The sequence below is a fragment of the Microcebus murinus genome, chromosome 20, assembly GCF_040939455.1.
Source record: "Microcebus murinus isolate Inina chromosome 20, M.murinus_Inina_mat1.0, whole genome shotgun sequence".
In the NCBI taxonomy this organism is placed as follows: Eukaryota; Metazoa; Chordata; class Mammalia; order Primates; family Cheirogaleidae; genus Microcebus; species Microcebus murinus.
The window spans coordinates 40864136-40878764 of NC_134123.1; the positions used below are offsets into that span (position 1 = coordinate 40864136).

Here is a 14629-nt window from a genome sequence, read left to right on the forward strand (position 1 = left end):
GACCTTAACATTGGTACCCCCACCATACGCTGGGAGAAAATGAGAAATAAATGAATCAGAAAACGGGGGGGAGGGGGGCACGGGCAATACATGTCACCTCAATACGTGGACTCCCATGATCTGCTCGGAGAGAGAGAGAAAAGGAAATGTAATCATAGAGATAAGAGACACCTTTTCAGAAAATGAATCCGAAAAGAAAAGTAAAATGAGGCCTGTGGAGCAGGTCTGCGTGTGACTCCGGATCCCCCAACATCCAGTGCCACCACCAAAGATTCCTACGTGTAGCCCGTAGAACCCCAAAAGCAACGGGACGAGTTCTGGTCACATACTCGCTCAAAATGACGTCCTGGAATTCTCCTGGAACTCCCTCCCCTCTCAGCCTCTCAAGGTTTCCTCCAGCGTGTCGGTTCCCACAGACCAGACCTTTGGTCTGACACCTGACAGTCCAGATGCCACGCATGCTGCCGCGTGGCGGCGGTGTCACGGCTCGGGACAAGAGGAGGCCCCACGGTGCGGGCTGGGGCGCCAGGCACCGCGACGGGCGCTGAGGGTGGGGGTGATCCCCCGGACCGCCGCCGCGCTCCCAGAAAGGGGACAGAACAAGAGGCAAAAAACAAAAAAAACAAAAGCCTACGGCACCCGGTATTCCCGGGCGGTCTCCCATCCAAGTACTAACCAGGCCCGACCCTGCTTAGCTTCGGAGATCAGACGAGACCGGGCGCGTTCAGGCCGGCTTGGCCGGAGACGGTGGAGGGCGCCCCTGCCCCGCTCAAGAAGCCGAGCCTCTCTGCGCTTCCCCTCGCCGGCCGGGTCCGGCGGGCTCCGCGGGACTGGGGAGAGGGGCGGGGCGGCGTGGGGGGCTGTCCACACACACACACACACACACGCGTGCGCGCGCGCGCGAGATGGGCCTCCACGGGTGGACCCGCCAAGGTGGAGACCTTCCAGCCCCCCTCCTCTCCTCGCCTCGCCTCCTTCACCTACCCGCCCCCCACCCCCAGCGCGCCGCCGCTGCTGACTGCGCACGCGCGCGCGGGGCGCTCGACCTTTGCCCCCAGCCAGGGGCCGCCCTCCCCCACAAACCCTTTCAGCTGTGCCCCCCGCCCTGTGCGTGGGCTGCCGCCTATTCCCCAGGGCCAGGGCTGGGGCACAGCGCATGGGGGAGGGGAGCGAGTGTAGGGGCGTCTCTCGGGATGTGTCCCATGGGTGGGGTGGGGTGGGGTGGGGTGGGGTGGGGTGGGGTGGTTTGGGGGGCTCTGAAGAAATCAATCCCCTCTGTCTCCTCCCTCTGGAAAACCCCCAAGCCCTTGGAGAACTGCGGGCACCGCTACCGTGGGGGCCGGACCCTGCTCTGTGTCCTTCTCTGGCCCGGTCCAAGGGGCCTGGGCCTGGCCCGGGGTGGATTGGACCCCAACCACCCCGGGGTGTGGACTTGCTAAAAATCGGCGATGAGCTATTGGATTCGAGCTTCATCTGGGTCATTTCACTAATGAATGCTCCGAAAAGAGTTTCCTAATACATCTGTGAGGGTGGCAACTGAAAGAGAAATTTAAAGCTGACAGAATAGGCGAGGAAAGGCACAGGAGATTTCCAAACCCAGTAAGGAAGCCTTTCCCGAAATGGAAGAAAGAAAGGAGCAAATGAAAACACCGGTAGCCCGCCGGGGTCAGAGTCTGCTCCTTAGAGAAAGTACCCTGACCAGGTTCACCCGTGGGTGGGTGGCGAGCTAGCGGCATTCAGAAGAGCGAGGCCCGCAGTCTGTGCAGAAGACACCTGCACTCGGGCGTGTGTGGCAGCACGATTCACAAGCAGCTCAGATGTTAAACCAAGGAGAAGCCAGGGAGTTCCCAACGCCCCAGGTGTCCTCAGCCCACGACTGGCTGCTGTGAAAATGCGAAGCCCGGGTCCCGGTCTCAGAGCAGGACAACCAGGAGGTGTGATGTACACCCCGGGGTTCCCAGGAGGATCAGGCTGAAGCTTGGACTTGGCCTCAAAGTGTCCCCTCGCCTGGCCACCCCCTTCCCCTTCCTGCTCCTCTACTCCTGGTGCCCCTCCACCCAGGGGCCAGACCTTAAACAGTCACCCGCAAGAGAATCCTGGTCCCAAAGAAGCCTTCTGGGGGACCCGTGCTGAGAGAGGTTGTGGGCATGGCCCGCTGGGGCTCTGCCCGACCCAGGTCTGGGAGATGCAACCTCCCAGCTCTGGGTCCCTGCAGGAAGTGTCGGCAAGAACAGGGCCAGTCCTCCAAAGGCCCAGGTGCAGGGAGCCCAGGCCAAGCAGCCTGTGGAAGAAGCCACATGCCGTGCCACCCCGGGAACACGACTGTAGGTCACGGCCCCTGCCACCTCCTCCTCCTCCTCCTCCTCCTCCTGCTCCTCCTCCTCTCCCCGACATGGAGCAGGGCTCAGAGACACCTCAGACGCTGCTAGCAAAGTCCAAAGGGCATCGGTTGCTCCTCCAAAGCGCACCCCCGACCCCCAGCAGGCCGCGTTGTCCAGCCAGCCCCTGGGCCTCCCCGGGGTGCCCGGCACAAAAGTGCAGACACCCACCTGACTGGCAATATCAGCTTGAGGACGTTTCTGCCACTCTAAGGACCCGCAGGCCAGCTGGGCCTCCGGGCAGGCAGGACAGAGAGCCCCGGAATCCGACGCGGCGGAGAGCTGGGTGTACGTCCCCACCAGGAGGCGGTCCCCACCTCCACGGCTCTCCCCTCGCGGGGAGCGGCAGCCGCAGGGCCTCAGAGAAGACACCAGGCTGGGCCCCCGCGGCACAGTGGGGGCACGTGCCCCGCGCGAGACTGCTGCGGCCGCCCTGCTGCCGGGTTCCTGGAGGGCTTCCTGGAAGCAGCGTCCACACCAAGCCCTTGGAAGGCCCAGGCGACGGAGGAGCCCGAGGTGGGGAGGAGCGAGTCAGGCAGGGGCCAAGGTGATGGGCCGGGCGGGGAGGAGCGTGTCACGCAGGGGCAGAGGACGGTGACAGGCCGGGCGGGAAGGAGCCGGTCAGGCAGGGGACCAGGACAGTGACGGGCCTGGCGGGGGAGGAGCGCCTCAGGCTGGGGCAGAGGAGACTGGGCTGGGTAGGGGTCAGGGTTACAGTTAGGGCGCCATTCACAATCGCAAAGATGTGGAAGCGCCCCGAGTGCCCATCGATCCACGGGTGCATTAATGAAATGTGGCGCGTGGACACCACGGAGTGCCGTTCAGCTATGAGGAACAGCGGTGAGAGGGCACCTCTCGTGTTCTCCCGGCCAGAGCTGGAACCCGTTCCAGTAAGCCAAGTGTCCCAAGAACGGACACAAGAGCGCCACGTGCGCGCGCTCGCCGGCAGATTGGTAGGAACCGATGGACACCTAAGTGGACACAGAGGAATCGCCTTCATCGGGTGGGTGTCGGGCGGGCGTGGGGAGGGGATGGGCGTGCACATCCATTAGGAATGGGGTGGGTGCGCACCAACCGGGGCATGGGCGCACTTGAAGCTCTGACCCGAGGGGGGAGGCGGGGACAGGGCGATGCAGCTGACCTTAACATTGGTACCCCCACTATACGCTGGGAGAAAATGAGAAATAAATGAATCAGAAAACGGGGGGGAGGGGGGCACGGGCAATACATGTCACCTCAATACGTGGACTCCCATGATCTGCTCGGAGAGAGAGAGAAAAGGAAATGTAATCATAGAGATAAGAGACACCTTTTCAGAAAATGAATCCGAAAAGAAAAGTAAAATGAGGCCTGTGGAGCAGGTCTGCGTGTGACTCCGGATCCCCCAACATCCAGTGCCACCACCAAAGATTCCTACGTGTAGCCCGTAGAACCCCAAAAGCAACGGGACGAGTTCTGGTCACATACTCGCTCAAAATGACGTCCTGGAATTCTCCTGGAACTCCCTCCCCTCTCAGCCTCTCAAGGTTTCCTCCAGCGTGTCGGTTCCCACAGACCAGACCTTTGGTCTGACACCTGACAGTCCAGATGCCACGCATGCTGCCGCGTGGCGGCGGTGTCACGGCTCGGGACAAGAGGAGGCCCCACGGTGCGGGCTGGGGCGCCAGGCACCGCGACGGGCGCTGAGGGTGGGGGTGATCCCCCGGACCGCCGCCGCGCTCCCAGAAAGGGGACAGAACAAGAGGCAAAAAACAAAAAAAACAAAAGCCTACGGCACCCGGTATTCCCGGGCGGGCTCCCATCCAAGTACTAACCAGGCCCGACCCTGCTTAGCTTCGGAGATCAGACGAGACCGGGCGCGTTCAGGCCGGCTTGGCCGGAGACGGTGGAGGGCGCCCCTGCCCCGCTCAAGAAGCCGAGCCTCTCTGCGCTTCCCCTCGCCGGCCGGGTCCGGCGGGCTCCGCGGGACTGGGGAGAGGGGCGGGGCGGCGTGGGGGGCTGTCCACACACACACACACACACACGCGTGCGCGCGCGCGCGAGATGGGCCTCCACGGGTGGACCCGCCAAGGTGGAGACCTTCCAGCCCCCCTCCTCTCCTCGCCTCGCCTCCTTCACCTACCCGCCCCCCACCCCCAGCGCGCCGCCGCTGCTGACTGCGCACGCGCGCGCGGGGCGCTCGACCTTTGCCCCCAGCCAGGGGCCGCCCTCCCCCACAAACCCTTTCAGCTGTGCCCCCCGCCCTGTGCGTGGGCTGCCGCCTATTCCCCAGGGCCAGGGCTGGGGCACAGCGCATGGGGGAGGGGAGCGAGTGTAGGGGCGTCTCTCGGGATGTGTCCCATGGGTGGGGTGGGGTGGGGTGGGGTGGGGTGGGGTGGGGTGGTTTGGGGGGCTCTGAAGAAATCAATCCCCTCTGTCTCCTCCCTCTGGAAAACCCCCAAGCCCTTGGAGAACTGCGGGCACCGCTACCGTGGGGGCCGGACCCTGCTCTGTGTCCTTCTCTGGCCCGGTCCAAGGGGCCTGGGCCTGGCCCGGGGTGGATTGGACCCCAACCACCCCGGGGTGTGGACTTGCTAAAAATCGGCGATTAGCTATTGGATTCGAGCTTCATCTGGGTCATTTCACTAATGAATGCACCGAAAAGAGTTTCCTAATACATCTGTGAGGGTGGCAACTGAAAGAGAAATTTAAAGCTGACAGAATAGGCGAGGAAAGGCACAGGAGATTTCCAAACCCAGTAAGGAAGCCTTTCCCGAAATGGAAGAAAGAAAGGAGCAAATGAAAACACCGGTAGCCCGCCGGGGTCAGAGTCTGCTCATTAGAGAAAGTACCCTGACCAGGTTCACCCGTGGGTGGGTGGCGAGCTAGCGGCATTCAGAAGAGCGAGGCCCACAGTCTGTGCAGAAGACACCTGCACTCGGGCGTGTGTGGCGGCTCGATTCACAAGCAGCTCAGATGTTAAACCAAGGAGAAGCCAGGGAGTTCCCAACGCCCCAGGTGTCCTCAGCCCACGACTGGCTGCTGTGAAAATGCGAAGCCCGGGTCCCGGTCTCAGAGCAGGACAACCAGGAGGTGTGATGTACACCCCGGGGTTCCCAGGAGGATCAGGCTGAAGCTTGGACTTGGCCTCAAAGTGTCCCCTCGCCTGGCCACCCCCTTCCCCTTCCTGCTCCTCTACTCCTGGTGCCCCTCCACCCAGGGGCCAGACCTTAAACAGTCACCCGCAAGAGAATCCTGGTCCCAAAGAAGCCTTCTGGGGGACCCGTGCTGAGAGAGGTTGTGGGCATGGCCCGCTGGGGCTCTGCCCGACCCAGGTCTGGGAGATGCAACCTCCCAGCTCTGGGTCCCTGCAGGAAGTGTCGGCAAGAACAGGGCCAGTCCTCCAAAGGCCCAGGTGCAGGGAGCCCAGGCCAAGCAGCCTGTGGAAGAAGCCACATGCCGTGCCACCCCGGGAACACGACTGTAGGTCACGGCCCCTGCCACCTCCTCCTCCTCCTCCTCCTCCTCCTGCTCCTCCTCCTCTCCCCGACATGGAGCAGGGCTCAGAGACACCTCAGACGCTGCTAGCAAAGTCCAAAGGGCATCGGTTGCTCCTCCAAAGCGCACCCCCGACCCCCAGCAGGCCGCGTTGTCCAGCCAGCCCCTGGGCCTCCCCGGGGTGCCCGGCACAAAAGTGCAGACACCCACCTGACTGGCAATATCAGCTTGAGGACGTTTCTGCCACTCTAAGGACCCGCAGGCCAGCTGGGCCTCCGGGCAGGCAGGACAGAGAGCCCCGGAATCCGACGCGGCGGAGAGCTGGGTGTACGTCCCCACCAGGAGGCGGTCCCCACCTCCACGGCTCTCCCCTCGCGGGGAGCGGCAGCCGCAGGGCCTCAGAGAAGACACCAGGCTGGGCCCCCGCGGCACAGTGGGGGCACGTGCCCCGCGCGAGACTGCTGCGGCCGCCCTGCTGCCGGGTTCCTGGAGGGCTTCCTGGAAGCAGCGTCCACACCAAGCCCTTGGAAGGCCCAGGCGACGGAGGAGCCCGAGGTGGGGAGGAGCGAGTCAGGCAGGGGCCAAGGTGATGGGCCGGGCGGGGAGGAGCGTGTCACGCAGGGGCAGAGGACGGTGACAGGCCGGGCGGGAAGGAGCCGGTCAGGCAGGGGACCAGGACAGTGACGGGCCTGGCGGGGGAGGAGCGCCTCAGGCTGGGGCAGAGGAGACTGGGCTGGGTAGGGGTCAGGGTTACAGTTAGGGCGCCATTCACAATCGCAAAGATGTGGAAGCGCCCCGAGTGCCCATCGATCCACGGGTGCATTAATGAAATGTGGCGCGTGGACACCACGGAGTGCCGTTCAGCTATGAGGAACAGCGGTGAGAGGGCACCTCTCGTGTTCTCCCGGCCAGAGCTGGAACCCGTTCCAGTAAGCCAAGTGTCCCAAGAACGGACACAAGAGCGCCACGTGCGCGCGCTCGCCGGCAGATTGGTAGGAACCGATGGACACCTAAGTGGACACAGAGGAATCGCCTTCATCGGGTGGGTGTCGGGCGGGCGTGGGGAGGGGATGGGCGTGCACATCCATTAGGAATGGGGTGGGTGCGCACCAACCGGGGCATGGGCGCACTTGAAGCTCTGACCCGAGGGGGGAGGCGGGGACAGGGCGATGCAGCTGACCTTAACATTGGTACCCCCACCATACGCTGGGAGAAAATGAGAAATAAATGAATCAGAAAACGGGGGGGAGGGGGGCACGGGCAATACATGTCACCTCAATACGTGGACTCCCATGATCTGCTCGGAGAGAGAGAGAAAAGGAAATGTAATCATAGAGATAAGAGACACCTTTTCAGAAAATGAATCCGAAAAGAAAAGTAAAATGAGGCCTGTGGAGCAGGTCTGCGTGTGACTCCGGATCCCCCAACATCCAGTGCCACCACCAAAGATTCCTACGTGTAGCCCGTAGAACCCCAAAAGCAACGGGACGAGTTCTGGTCACATACTCGCTCAAAATGACGTCCTGGAATTCTCCTGGAACTCCCTCCCCTCTCAGCCTCTCAAGGTTTCCTCCAGCGTGTCGGTTCCCACAGACCAGACCTTTGGTCTGACACCTGACAGTCCAGATGCCACGCATGCTGCCGCGTGGCGGCGGTGTCACGGCTCGGGACAAGAGGAGGCCCCACGGTGCGGGCTGGGGCGCCAGGCACCGCGACGGGCGCTGAGGGTGGGGGTGATCCCCCGGACCGCCGCCGCGCTCCCAGAAAGGGGACAGAACAAGAGGCAAAAAACAAAAAAAACAAAAGCCTACGGCACCCGGTATTCCCGGGCGGTCTCCCATCCAAGTACTAACCAGGCCCGACCCTGCTTAGCTTCGGAGATCAGACGAGACCGGGCGCGTTCAGGCCGGCTTGGCCGGAGACGGTGGAGGGCGCCCCTGCCCCGCTCAAGAAGCCGAGCCTCTCTGCGCTTCCCCTCGCCGGCCGGGTCCGGCGGGCTCCGCGGGACTGGGGAGAGGGGCGGGGCGGCGTGGGGGGCTGTCCACACACACACACACACACACGCGTGCGCGCGCGCGCGAGATGGGCCTCCACGGGTGGACCCGCCAAGGTGGAGACCTTCCAGCCCCCCTCCTCTCCTCGCCTCGCCTCCTTCACCTACCCGCCCCCCACCCCCAGCGCGCCGCCGCTGCTGACTGCGCACGCGCGCGCGGGGCGCTCGACCTTTGCCCCCAGCCAGGGGCCGCCCTCCCCCACAAACCCTTTCAGCTGTGCCCCCCGCCCTGTGCGTGGGCTGCCGCCTATTCCCCAGGGCCAGGGCTGGGGCACAGCGCATGGGGGAGGGGAGCGAGTGTAGGGGCGTCTCTCGGGATGTGTCCCATGGGTGGGGTGGGGTGGGGTGGGGTGGGGTGGGGTGGGGTGGTTTGGGGGGCTCTGAAGAAATCAATCCCCTCTGTCTCCTCCCTCTGGAAAACCCCCAAGCCCTTGGAGAACTGCGGGCACCGCTACCGTGGGGGCCGGACCCTGCTCTGTGTCCTTCTCTGGCCCGGTCCAAGGGGCCTGGGCCTGGCCCGGGGTGGATTGGACCCCAACCACCCCGGGGTGTGGACTTGCTAAAAATCGGCGATGAGCTATTGGATTCGAGCTTCATCTGGGTCATTTCACTAATGAATGCTCCGAAAAGAGTTTCCTAATACATCTGTGAGGGTGGCAACTGAAAGAGAAATTTAAAGCTGACAGAATAGGCGAGGAAAGGCACAGGAGATTTCCAAACCCAGTAAGGAAGCCTTTCCCGAAATGGAAGAAAGAAAGGAGCAAATGAAAACACCGGTAGCCCGCCGGGGTCAGAGTCTGCTCCTTAGAGAAAGTACCCTGACCAGGTTCACCCGTGGGTGGGTGGCGAGCTAGCGGCATTCAGAAGAGCGAGGCCCGCAGTCTGTGCAGAAGACACCTGCACTCGGGCGTGTGTGGCAGCACGATTCACAAGCAGCTCAGATGTTAAACCAAGGAGAAGCCAGGGAGTTCCCAACGCCCCAGGTGTCCTCAGCCCACGACTGGCTGCTGTGAAAATGCGAAGCCCGGGTCCCGGTCTCAGAGCAGGACAACCAGGAGGTGTGATGTACACCCCGGGGTTCCCAGGAGGATCAGGCTGAAGCTTGGACTTGGCCTCAAAGTGTCCCCTCGCCTGGCCACCCCCTTCCCCTTCCTGCTCCTCTACTCCTGGTGCCCCTCCACCCAGGGGCCAGACCTTAAACAGTCACCCGCAAGAGAATCCTGGTCCCAAAGAAGCCTTCTGGGGGACCCGTGCTGAGAGAGGTTGTGGGCATGGCCCGCTGGGGCTCTGCCCGACCCAGGTCTGGGAGATGCAACCTCCCAGCTCTGGGTCCCTGCAGGAAGTGTCGGCAAGAACAGGGCCAGTCCTCCAAAGGCCCAGGTGCAGGGAGCCCAGGCCAAGCAGCCTGTGGAAGAAGCCACATGCCGTGCCACCCCGGGAACACGACTGTAGGTCACGGCCCCTGCCACCTCCTCCTCCTCCTCCTCCTCCTCCTGCTCCTCCTCCTCTCCCCGACATGGAGCAGGGCTCAGAGACACCTCAGACGCTGCTAGCAAAGTCCAAAGGGCATCGGTTGCTCCTCCAAAGCGCACCCCCGACCCCCAGCAGGCCGCGTTGTCCAGCCAGCCCCTGGGCCTCCCCGGGGTGCCCGGCACAAAAGTGCAGACACCCACCTGACTGGCAATATCAGCTTGAGGACGTTTCTGCCACTCTAAGGACCCGCAGGCCAGCTGGGCCTCCGGGCAGGCAGGACAGAGAGCCCCGGAATCCGACGCGGCGGAGAGCTGGGTGTACGTCCCCACCAGGAGGCGGTCCCCACCTCCACGGCTCTCCCCTCGCGGGGAGCGGCAGCCGCAGGGCCTCAGAGAAGACACCAGGCTGGGCCCCCGCGGCACAGTGGGGGCACGTGCCCCGCGCGAGACTGCTGCGGCCGCCCTGCTGCCGGGTTCCTGGAGGGCTTCCTGGAAGCAGCGTCCACACCAAGCCCTTGGAAGGCCCAGGCGACGGAGGAGCCCGAGGTGGGGAGGAGCGAGTCAGGCAGGGGCCAAGGTGATGGGCCGGGCGGGGAGGAGCGTGTCACGCAGGGGCAGAGGACGGTGACAGGCCGGGCGGGAAGGAGCCGGTCAGGCAGGGGACCAGGACAGTGACGGGCCTGGCGGGGGAGGAGCGCCTCAGGCTGGGGCAGAGGAGACTGGGCTGGGTAGGGGTCAGGGTTACAGTTAGGGCGCCATTCACAATCGCAAAGATGTGGAAGCGCCCCGAGTGCCCATCGATCCACGGGTGCATTAATGAAATGTGGCGCGTGGACACCACGGAGTGCCGTTCAGCTATGAGGAACAGCGGTGAGAGGGCACCTCTCGTGTTCTCCCGGCCAGAGCTGGAACCCGTTCCAGTAAGCCAAGTGTCCCAAGAACGGACACAAGAGCGCCACGTGCGCGCGCTCGCCGGCAGATTGGTAGGAACCGATGGACACCTAAGTGGACACAGAGGAATCGCCTTCATCGGGTGGGTGTCGGGCGGGCGTGGGGAGGGGATGGGCGTGCACATCCATTAGGAATGGGGTGGGTGCGCACCAACCGGGGCATGGGCGCACTTGAAGCTCTGACCCGAGGGGGGAGGCGGGGACAGGGCGATGCAGCTGACCTTAACATTGGTACCCCCACCATACGCTGGGAGAAAATGAGAAATAAATGAATCAGAAAACGGGGGGGAGGGGGGCACGGGCAATACATGTCACCTCAATACGTGGACTCCCATGATCTGCTCGGAGAGAGAGAGAAAAGGAAATGTAATCATAGAGATAAGAGACACCTTTTCAGAAAATGAATCCGAAAAGAAAAGTAAAATGAGGCCTGTGGAGCAGGTCTGCGTGTGACTCCGGATCCCCCAACATCCAGTGCCACCACCAAAGATTCCTACGTGTAGCCCGTAGAACCCCAAAAGCAACGGGACGAGTTCTGGTCACATACTCGCTCAAAATGACGTCCTGGAATTCTCCTGGAACTCCCTCCCCTCTCAGCCTCTCAAGGTTTCCTCCAGCGTGTCGGTTCCCACAGACCAGACCTTTGGTCTGACACCTGACAGTCCAGATGCCACGCATGCTGCCGCGTGGCGGCGGTGTCACGGCTCGGGACAAGAGGAGGCCCCACGGTGCGGGCTGGGGCGCCAGGCACCGCGACGGGCGCTGAGGGTGGGGGTGATCCCCCGGACCGCCGCCGCGCTCCCAGAAAGGGGACAGAACAAGAGGCAAAAAACAAAAAAAACAAAAGCCTACGGCACCCGGTATTCCCGGGCGGGCTCCCATCCAAGTACTAACCAGGCCCCACCCTGCTTAGCTTCGGAGATCAGACGAGACCGGGCGCGTTCAGGCCGGCTTGGCCGGAGACGGTGGAGGGCGCCCCTGCCCCGCTCAAGAAGCCGAGCCTCTCTGCGCTTCCCCTCGCCGGCCGGGTCCGGCGGGCTCCGCGGGACTGGGGAGAGGGGCGGGGCGGCGTGGGGGGCTGTACACACACACACACACACACACACACACACACACACACACACACGCGTGCGCGCGCGCGCGAGATGGGCCTCCACGGGTGGACCCGCCAAGGTGGAGACCTTCCAGCCCCCCTCCTCTCCTCGCCTCGCCTCCTTCACCTACCCGCCCCCCACCCCCAGCGCGCCGCCGCTGCTGACTGCGCACGCGCGCGCGGGGCGCTCGACCTTTGCCCCCAGCCAGGGGCCGCCCTCCCCCACAAACCCTTTCAGCTGTGCCCCCCGCCCTGTGCGTGGGCTGCCGCCTATTCCCCAGGGCCAGGGCTGGGGCACAGCGCATGGGGGAGGGGAGCGAGTGTAGGGGCGTCTCTCGGGATGTGTCCCATGGGTGGGGTGGGGTGGGGTGGGGTGGGGTGGGGTGGGGTGGTTTGGGGGGCTCTGAAGAAATCAATCCCCTCTGTCTCCTCCCTCTGGAAAACCCCCAAGCCCTTGGAGAACTGCGGGCACCGCTACCGTGGGGGCCGGACCCTGCTCTGTGTCCTTCTCTGGCCCGGTCCAAGGGGCCTGGGCCTGGCCCGGGGTGGATTGGACCCCAACCACCCCGGGGTGTGGACTTGCTAAAAATCGGCGATGAGCTATTGGATTCGAGCTTCATCTGGGTCATTTCACTAATGAATGCTCCGAAAAGAGTTTCCTAATACATCTGTGAGGGTGGCAACTGAAAGAGAAATTTAAAGCTGACAGAATAGGCGAGGAAAGGCACAGGAGATTTCCAAACCCAGTAAGGAAGCCTTTCCCGAAATGGAAGAAAGAAAGGAGCAAATGAAAACACCGGTAGCCCGCCGGGGTCAGAGTCTGCTCCTTAGAGAAAGTACCCTGACCAGGTTCACCCGTGGGTGGGTGGCGAGCTAGCGGCATTCAGAAGAGCGAGGCCCGCAGTCTGTGCAGAAGACACCTGCACTCGGGCGTGTGTGGCGGCACGATTCACAAGCAGCTCAGATGTTAAACCAAGGAGAAGCCAGGGAGTTCCCAACGCCCCAGGTGTCCTCAGCCCACGACTGGCTGCTGTGAAAATGCGAAGCCCGGGTCCCGGTCTCAGAGCAGGACAACCAGGAGGTGTGATGTACACCCCGGGGTTCCCAGGAGGATCAGGCTGAAGCTTGGACTTGGCCTCAAAGTGTCCCCTCGCCTGGCCACCCCCTTCCCCTTCCTGCTCCTCTACTCCTGGTGCCCCTCCACCCAGGGGCCAGACCTTAAACAGTCACCCGCAAGAGAATCCTGGTCCCAAAGAAGCCTTCTGGGGGACCCGTGCTGAGAGAGGTTGTGGGCATGGCCCGCTGGGGCTCTGCCCGACCCAGGTCTGGGAGATGCAACCTCCCAGCTCTGGGTCCCTGCAGGAAGTGTCGGCAAGAACAGGGCCAGTCCTCCAAAGGCCCAGGTGCAGGGAGCCCAGGCCAAGCAGCCTGTGGAAGAAGCCACATGCCGTGCCACCCCGGGAACACGACTGTAGGTCACGGCCCCTGCCACCTCCTCCTCCTCCTCCTCCTCCTCCTGCTCCTCCTCCTCTCCCCGACATGGAGCAGGGCTCAGAGACACCTCAGACGCTGCTAGCAAAGTCCAAAGGGCATCGGTTGCTCCTCCAAAGCGCACCCCCGACCCCCAGCAGGCCGCGTTGTCCAGCCAGCCCCTGGGCCTCCCCGGGGTGCCCGGCACAAAAGTGCAGACACCCACCTGACTGGCAATATCAGCTTGAGGACGTTTCTGCCACTCTAAGGACCCGCAGGCCAGCTGGGCCTCCGGGCAGGCAGGACAGAGAGCCCCGGAATCCGACGCGGCGGAGAGCTGGGTGTACGTCCCCACCAGGAGGCGGTCCCCACCTCCACGGCTCTCCCCTCGCGGGGAGCGGCAGCCGCAGGGCCTCAGAGAAGACACCAGGCTGGGCCCCCGCGGCACAGTGGGGGCACGTGCCCCGCGCGAGACTGCTGCGGCCGCCCTGCTGCCGGGTTCCTGGAGGGCTTCCTGGAAGCAGCGTCCACACCAAGCCCTTGGAAGGCCCAGGCGACGGAGGAGCCCGAGGTGGGGAGGAGCGAGTCAGGCAGGGGCCAAGGTGATGGGCCGGGCGGGGAGGAGCGTGTCACGCAGGGGCAGAGGACGGTGACAGGCCGGGCGGGAAGGAGCCGGTCAGGCAGGGGACCAGGACAGTGACGGGCCTGGCGGGGGAGGAGCGCCTCAGGCTGGGGCAGAGGAGACTGGGCTGGGTAGGGGTCAGGGTTACAGTTAGGGCGCCATTCACAATCGCAAAGATGTGGAAGCGCCCCGAGTGCCCATCGATCCACGGGTGCATTAATGAAATGTGGCGCGTGGACACCACGGAGTGCCGTTCAGCTATGAGGAACAGCGGTGAGAGGGCACCTCTCGTGTTCTCCCGGCCAGAGCTGGAACCCGTTCCAGTAAGCCAAGTGTCCCAAGAACGGACACAAGAGCGCCACGTGCGCGCGCTCGCCGGCAGATTGGTAGGAACCGATGGACACCTAAGTGGACACAGAGGAATCGCCTTCATCGGGTGGGTGTCGGGCGGGCGTGGGGAGGGGATGGGCGTGCACATCCATTAGGAATGGGGTGGGTGCGCACCAACCGGGGCATGGGCGCACTTGAAGCTCTGACCCGAGGGGGGAGGCGGGGACAGGGCGATGCAGCTGACCTTAACATTGGTACCCCCACCATACGCTGGGAGAAAATGAGAAATAAATGAATCAGAAAACGGGGGGGAGGGGGGCACGGGCAATACATGTCACCTCAATACGTGGACTCCCATGATCTGCTCGGAGAGAGAGAGAAAAGGAAATGTAATCATAGAGATAAGAGACACCTTTTCAGAAAATGAATCCGAAAAGAAAAGTAAAATGAGGCCTGTGGAGCAGGTCTGCGTGTGACTCCGGATCCCCCAACATCCAGTGCCACCACCAAAGATTCCTACGTGTAGCCCGTAGAACCCCAAAAGCAACGGGACGAGTTCTGGTCACATACTCGCTCAAAATGACGTCCTGGAATTCTCCTGGAACTCCCTCCCCTCTCAGCCTCTCAAGGTTTCCTCCAGCGTGTCGGTTCCCACAGACCAGACCTTTGGTCTGACACCTGACAGTCCAGATGCCACGCATGCTGCCGCGTGGCGGCGGTGTCACGGCTCGGGACAAGAGGAGGCCCCACGGTGCGGGCTGGGGCGCCAGGCACCGCGACGGGC

The 14629-nt window shown here is 63.4% G+C and overlaps 4 pseudogenes; all 4 read right to left on the reverse strand.

Moving 5' to 3' along the window:
• Positions 1-627: 627 nt before the first annotated feature.
• Positions 628-746, reverse strand: LOC142862805 (uncharacterized; annotated as a pseudogene).
• A 3397-nt stretch (positions 747-4143) lies between these two features.
• LOC142862871 (uncharacterized) lies at positions 4144-4262 on the reverse strand (annotated as a pseudogene).
• A 3397-nt stretch (positions 4263-7659) lies between these two features.
• On the reverse strand, positions 7660-7778 carry LOC142862807 (uncharacterized; annotated as a pseudogene).
• Positions 7779-11175: 3397 nt separating this feature from the next.
• Positions 11176-11294, reverse strand: LOC142862904 (uncharacterized; annotated as a pseudogene).
• Between the last annotated feature and the right edge of the window lie 3335 nt (positions 11295-14629).